General features: G+C 52.1%; 1 long non-coding RNA gene across 1 annotated transcript; it reads left to right on the forward strand.

Moving 5' to 3' along the window:
* Window positions 1–2,563: 2,563 nt before the first annotated feature.
* On the forward strand, window positions 2,564–3,433 carry LOC106699263. Its single transcript, XR_002832261.1, has 2 exons — window positions 2,564–2,632; window positions 2,934–3,433. It is a non-coding gene; the product is annotated as an uncharacterized LOC106699263 (long non-coding RNA).
* Window positions 3,434–7,790: the final 4,357 nt, after the last annotated feature.

Below are 7,790 nucleotides of genomic sequence, written 5' to 3' on the forward strand. Positions count from 1 at the left end.
TTTACCACAGTCATTGGTTCAGGGATGGACACAGGGACAGGGTGGGGACAATGCAGTCAGGGCCAGGACTGACCTATGAAGGGAATAGGAGCTCTCTTCTGCAGGCTCTGCACCTGGGAAGGGGCAGTCCTGGGCACTTTCCATTAAATGGAGTCTGAGAATGAAGGCAAAGTGGAGAAGAGCAGAGACAAATTATGAGAGAGCCAGTGCTTGTCTTGATGACATAGTTTAAGAGTCTGGTTCAGCTTATACCTGGAGCCCTCCCTCTCCACCCTGAATTTTCAGTTACAGGAGCCATTGTGGGCAGGGCTTTCTGTGAGTACCCTGCGGAGAGTTCTGGTACGGAAACTGGCATCAAGAATGGGGGATTGCTAGTGACCATGAATACAGAATTGACTGAAGAGCATTGTCCTGATATGCCAAGGTTGAGGGGTCAATCCCCAGCCAGGGCATATACAAGAATCAACCCATGAATACATTAGTAGGTGGAACAAGGGAATGCTCTCTCTCTCTCTCTCTCTCTCTCTTTCTCTCTCTCTCTCTCTCTCTCTCTCGCTCTCTCTCTCTCTCATCACTCTCTCTCTCATCAATCAGTAAACAAAAAATAGAAAATAAGAGAATTGACTGAGCCAACTCAAGGTGGCTACAAATTGGCCATCCTTGTTATGCAGCCTTGAAGCAACGAATTACATTGTTGTTCCTCAGACTAAGCGTTTTTCAGCGCTGGGAATTAGGAGGCTAAGTAAAAGCTGATGAGCTTTCCTGCTATTTTCAGTAAGATCAGACACGAAGGAAATGAATAGGAGATTCTGACGTGGATACTACGATGTGGATGCAAGTTGAAGACATTATGCTAAGTAAAATGTCAGTCACAAGAAGAAAAATACTGGATTACTCTACTTATAAGCGTTATCTAGACTAGTCAAATTCACAGGGAGAGAAAGTAGGGCAGAGGCTGCCAGGGGCTGGGGGAGATGGGAATAGGGAGCCATTGTTTAATGGGTCCAGAGCCCCTGTTTTGCAGTTCAGGAGATGGATGGTGGTGATGGCTGTACAACACTGTATACTTAAAAATGGTGAAGGTGGTAAATTTTATGTTACGTATAATTTCCTACAAGTTAAAAAGCACATACACAGAAGGAAGAAAATACAGTTTTTTTTCAGAGAGGTCCTTTCTTTCTGCCGTGGCCTGCAGTCCAACATGGCTGAGTCTGGTCAAGCCACAGTGGAGAAGCTGAATTTTCTTCAATGAGCTGGAGCTACGGAGAGCAAAGGCTGAGGGGCAGAAACCAGGAAGAGAGGAGGTGGGATCAGGAGAATAATGACATTATCCATGTATGAACTCTACATATATGAATTTGCCACTCTTAACAACCCTCTGAGGAAGGTGCTGGCTTACAGATGAGGCTAAGAAAGGCCTGAGGAAGTTAAATAAACAAAGGGGCAGAGCCAGGACTGTGACGGGGGGCAGTCAGTGGCTCTGTTACTACACCACTGCATTGGGGAGCAAAGGCCTGACATCCTAAGGGAATTGCATAGTTAGAGGCCTGGGCTCTGGCTCCAAAGGCTGGTGTTGGCTTCTTGCAGCTCCTGCTGCCCCCTTCCCACCGCCCCCCCGCCCCCCGCAGCAGCTGTGCCTCAGCCCGGGTGCAGAAAAGTGGACGTGGGATTGAAAAGCTGCCACGCTGCCCACCCGTGTCTCACTCTCAGCCTTTAACTCCCGTGGACTCCCTTCCTGAGGACAATCTGGGGAGCAGTTGGGGGAAACACTGGCTATGCAAAATGATTTGCTGCTTCCAAGATTGTTCACCACAATCCTCTTCAATATGCGTAAGTCCAGGAACTGACAAGCCCACGCTCATTCCCTGGGCCACAGTGTCACTGTCGACGCGTCTCCCAGTTGGCTCCGAGAGTGGGACATCTCTTGGCCAACGTGTTTTGATGACACTCCTTATTTCTGCTTCGGACAATCTATTTCTGCGCACTGCTTGGGGTCCCAAATACGGGCTGAGTATAAAGATTGGGCTGCGCATGAGAGAGATTCGGAGTCGTCACCTGGCCTGAGGAGGGGCTGATGGGAACCAGCAGAGGACGAATCACATCCCCAGGAACGTGTGGCAAAAAGGATGGGACAGAGGAGCGGTCCTTCCCTGCCGGGGAGACATATTCCTGCAAGACGAGCCACGGTCCAGAGAGAAGCACAGGTGAACTTGACAGAGGACGGCTTCGCCCCAGTGGAGAGGCATTCCTTCAATAGATGGACCCCCTCCCCGTTCCACAAAAAGGACAGTGTAGGAAGAAGGACCTTGCAGACCCCGTGGCTCCCAGCTGAGTAGTGGGTCATACTGTGATACTCACGCGCACTTGGCAATGAGAATTTGACTGTTGACAGCCAAGAGCAGGCTCTGCGGAGACTATGCCAAGCTACAACCGCCTAATAAAATATATTCTACTACCAGCACTTAGGTTTTCTTCTCCTTGTCGTGGTTTCATAATTTTCCCACTTTATTCACTTATGGGCAGTAAAGTGATTTATCGTTGTTATTACAAATCGTCTCTTTCTAGCCCTCTCTGCCAAGAGCTGAGACCTCCTGGTGCCCACGGTCATGAGCAGTTTGGTTGCAGGTTTCAGGTGAGTTCACTGACTCCCGGGGTGTGCCCGTCTGGGGCGGGAGGGGTGGCAATGCGACCTTGTAAACCCAGCCCAAAGGAGTGAGCTGAGGAGCCCATCACCCTCATCCACATGGAGATACTTTCCTGACACCCTCCCAGCTCAGCGCCTGCTCATCCCCATAACAACCCCCTCCCTCCCTCACCTAACGAGCAGTGAGCACGTTCCCTTCCTGGTGGGGGAAGCAGGCCAGCTCATGGAGGCCTGGCCATATGGGGGTGTTTGACTTTGAGGTTCTCATCCAGTGACCCTTTTCCCCAAGGGCTGTGACATCTTGTGCTCAACTGGGTCCCTGACACTCTGACTCAGATGCATGGTCAGCGGTAGCTCAGAGGTGGACGGGATCCTGCAGGTGTCTGCGTGTATTGTGGGTGCCTGCCTTTTAGTGTTACACGGTGTTTTCTATTAAAAATGTGAATTATTTGCCAGCATTAAAAATTACAAAGTTTCACATAACACAGATTTCCAACTCTTTGGAAAACGAGGCAGTGCTGCTAAAGTGGAGCAGCATTCCCGCTTGGCAGTGACCGCCGGCCTCAGCGAGGGGCCTCCTCAGCCCCCACCCAAGGGATCTACTCCTTCCTGCGACCTGGTCCCTGGAGATTGGAGTTTACAACTCTGTGCCCTCCAAGTTCAGCTGACACTAACAACCTTCCCAAACTGCTCAGGGCCCACAGGGAAATGATGAAGAGCTTGGGTCTACCCACCAAACTTCAGGCGGCAGGAGAATGTATCGTAATAAAATGTGTGTTTGTCTCTCTACATATTTCCTAATTGTAAGCAAATCACCAGGCTTTGTATCACTTTGCCTAAAGGACCTGGGAGTGTGTGTGTGTGTGTAGGGGGGTGGGTGGGGGGGGGGGGGGACGCAGAGCAAAACAGCCTGAAATTGAAGCTGATCTGTACTAAAAACCTAGGCCCACTGAAGAGATGACAGGGCGTCCTGCAGAGGGAGGGGGGGCGTGGGAGAAGGCCTTGGGGAAGTGGGGACGTGAGAGGGGGAGCCCCCTGCCTTAGGAAGGCCTGAGAGGTTGGGGCTCCTCCCGAGCAGTAGGGCCCACCACCACTCCGTGGTAGCCCCTGGAGGTGGCCACAGGTCAGTGAGGCCAGGAGGGCAGGACTCTGGCCCCAGAATCTCAGCACCATCCAAGACCCCATATCCCATGAAAGGCAGGAAGCAGGACCCGTGGGCTCCGAGGGACATGCTGATTTGACAATAGGTGTCATCCATGACTTCTCTCTTAAGGTGTGGGGGTTCGCATGCAACCTGGGAAGGGCAGGGACCCTCCAAATGAACTGAGGTGAACGGAATGGAGGACTGACACAGGCTACAGCAAGGATGACCCTGGAGAACATGCCAAGTGAAGAAGCCAGTCACAAAAGACCACATACTGTGTGGTCCCACTTTCATGAATGTCCAGCATAAGCAAAGCCATAGAGACAGGAAGTAGACTAGTGGTTGCCAGGGGCTGGAGGAGAGGGGATGGGGAGGGACTGCCTGGTGGGCGCCGGGTTTCTTTTAGGGTGATGGAAACATTCTGGACTTAGATAGTGGTGATGGTTGCACGACATGGTGAGCCACATTAGAAGACACTGCAATGCGACTTCAAAATAAAGTGCTGCATTTTGTTATATAAATTTTATCACAATCAAAACATTTTTAAAAATCTGAGATGGGATTTTCTCTCACCAAATGGGATGGTGACCTAAAATTAAAATTAAGTTGATTTAAAAAAAGAAAAGGTGCCTTAGCTGGCTTGGCTCCGCGGACTAAAGGGTCATGGGTTTGATTCCGGTCAAGGGTACGTACCTTGGTTGCAGGCTCCATCCCTGGCCCCAGTCGGGGGAGGTGTGGGGTGTGGGGTGTGGGGGAGGTGTGGGAGGCAACCAATATATGTGTCTCTCTCACATCAATGTTTCTCTCTTCCTTCCACTCTCTCTAAAAATCAATGGAAAAATATCCTTGGGTGAGGTTATTAATAAAAAAGGGGGGGAAAAGACTAGAAAAAGGAATGTTGGTATTTTTCCTTTGAATGAATGAATTCTTATTACCCAACTCTAAGAAAAGGAGACTGAGTCAATATCCTGAGACAGGGTCACACGGGTTTACCTGGGATGGAGCCATCTAGAGAAAGGGACATGCGGTGCGTCGGAAAGTGGTGAAAAACAATGCCCAGCTGGCCAGGGAAAGTGTGAGCTATTCCCAGACCTCTGCTTCTTAAGCTGGGAGAGCATACCCCAATTCTGATCAAGTATCTGTTAGGCCTCCTTACCAGTTTTGTGATCTGGGGTTCCCTGGGGAATTTTTGGTGTCTCGTGGAAGAACCAAAGGATCTGATAGCAGAGGATTTGGTTCCCACTCCACCCTTGTTAGACGAAACCGAGTGCCCACAGGTGGGCAGCACACCCTGCTTGCTCCTAGGATACAGCGGCCACAGCCTTGCCACCCACATGCCCGAGGAGGGCCAGCTCAAAAACTCTGTGCTCTCTCAGAGGCAGGGCAGGGTGCCTGGGGGGGGGGTTCACCCTCTAGCCTCTCTTGGTGACTGCAGCAGCCCCTTCGATTTACTAGTAGACAGCCCCGACTGCCATTGTCTTAGTTGGGGTTTCACCAGAGCAGACCCTGGCCTGGGGATTAAGTGCAAGTAGTTTGTCTGGGAAGTGATCCCAGGAAGCTTTGGTGGGAGCAGGGAAGCCCATAAGGGCGTGTGAGGACTCTGGGAGCTGAGTCCTTACCGCTGATCAGGTCCTCAGGGCTGCGGATCGGCCCCTGGGGTGCTGCTAAGGTCAGGGCCACCGCCAGGGCTTTGGTACTACGTGTGTTACTGCTTAGCTCCACTGGTTACTGCAGGAGCCTCCTCCCTGTCCTGCCACCCCCAGCCTTGCACCTGATACCACAGTTGCTGTTTCTGAAGCATGTGGCGATCAGGACATGCCTTGCTCCAATGCCTTTGATGCTTCCGTATGTCGATGTGACCACATCTGGAGCTTTAGGTCTTGTGTTCCAACCAGGCAGTGGGTAGAGGCAGGGGATATCGCAGTGCCTGCCCCCAGGCAGCTGACCATCTGGCTGGGAGACGAGCAGTGACACAGGGTGCGGTCTGGGCTATGGTTGGAAAGGGAGAGGGTGTCCTAGGAACCCAAAGGAGAGGTGCCACACAGTCTTGAGTCACAGAAGCTTTTGATGTAGAAACTGTTGGTTGAGCATGGGATCCCTTCTCCCCTCCTTGCTTAACAGATCTCCTGCATTTGGGGGAGTGGCAATGACTCTCGCTGAACACCACCACGCTCCCCAGACTTCCTGGCTGATAGAAGCGGTCAGTGAGCGATAAGAGGAAGTCGCTGGGTTTCCAGAAAAGCTCTCTAAAGGAGCCCTTTTGTCCTTCCTACTTCCTACAATTTGGTACCAGGTGAGATGGCTGGAACTACAGTGGCCATATTGTGACTATGAGGGAATCTTGAAGATGGATGTACATGCTAGGGATGATGGGCAGAAAGAGAGGAGCCTGGGTCCCTAAAGACCTCTGAGCTCTCAACTCAGTCCTGAACTGACCACCTCCAGATATATATATATATTTCAGAGAGGAAGGGAGAGGGAGAGATAGAAACATCAGTGATGAGAGAGAATCATTGGTCAGCTGCCTCCTCCACGCCCCTCACTGGGGATTGAGCCCGCAACCCAGGCACGTGCCCTTGACAGGAATTAAACCCAGGACCCTTCAGTCCACTGACCGATGCTCCATCCACTGAGCCAAACCAGCCAGGGCCAGACTTCTTTTATGAGAGAAAATGTAAACTTTCCACTCTCGCCGCTGTTACTGGGGTTTTCTCTTATTGTCTGCTGCACCTAATCTGAGTGAATGCAGTGTCCTAGGATGTGCAATCTGCAGCATTAGCGGAAGTTAGAGAGGCAAACGGGGATTCCAGGGGCTGCAGGGAGGGGTTGAGAAGGCCAAGGAGAAAACGTGTCTGGGGCAGAGGGGAGAGTGTTCAAAGGCCTGGAGGAAAGACAGAACAGTGGGGTGTGTCTGGGGTTAGCAGAGAAGGGGTAGAGGAGATGGAGCCTGAAATGCCAGCAGGACTAGGACCCTGAGGGACTTAGCAGCCTGGTAACCCACAGGCAGAGGGAGCCCAGACGACTGGTGAGGTTTTCGCTTTAGGAAGATCCCTTGGTGCCCAGACAGAGGGGCTGGATTTCAGGGAAGAAGAGTTGACGACACCTTATGAGGCTGCTGCTGTGGTCAGATAAGAGATGGAATTGGTTTGCACTCGGCCAGTGGCTGTAGGAACAGAAAGAAATGGGCCGACCAGACTTTAAAAGGGAGAATTCCTCACTGTTGATGGGTGGTTGGATGTGCGGGGAGAGAGCAGGAGGAGCTGAGGACCAGGAGCCACAGATGAGATAGGAAACAGGTGAGAAGTTCAGGGCTGGAGGCCTGCAGCTGGAGGTGAGGCTGAGCCGGGAAAGAGGCGGGTGGGGAAGGAGCCCTGGCCTGGGCGCATGAGAGCGGCCACCCGCACACTTGATGGTGCCACCTTCAGAATTGCCCTTGGCCTCTTTAATTCCAGTTCTCAACCTAAACTGGGGCTGTCGTCCGCTAATTTATTTATTTTTATTATTTTTAAAAATATGTATTTTTATTAATTTCAGAGAGGAAGGGAGAGGGGAGAGATAGAAACATCAATGATGAGAGAGAACCATTGATTAGCTGCCTCCTGCACGCCCCGCACTGGGGATCGCCCGAAACCCAAAACCCGGGCAAGTGTCCTTGACATGAATCGAACCCGGGACCCTGCAGTCCGCAGGCCGACGCTCTATCCACTGAGCCAAACCGGCGAGGGCTCGTCAGCGAATTCAAAAAAGTTCCTGGCGCTCAGTGCAATGTTACCGAGTCTGAAGTGTTGCTCCCCGTGTCCCCTCCAACCCCCGCACTCCCGGTGCTCCCCGATTCTGTCCTTTCCTCTGACAAGGGGCGGGGGCATGTCCCAGCACCGCCCTCTGCTCAGGCGCCGGGACGGCCCGGAGGAAAAGCCCCTCGCCTTAGAGCCGCACCGCGACGACCCCCTATACTTCTTGTCCGTTTTGAGTAAGCCGAACGGGACCCAGGCAGGGGCGAGC

Source organism: Myotis lucifugus, unplaced genomic scaffold (genome assembly GCF_000147115.1).
Source record: "Myotis lucifugus unplaced genomic scaffold, Myoluc2.0 scaffold_351, whole genome shotgun sequence".
In the NCBI taxonomy this organism is placed as follows: domain Eukaryota; kingdom Metazoa; phylum Chordata; class Mammalia; order Chiroptera; family Vespertilionidae; genus Myotis; species Myotis lucifugus.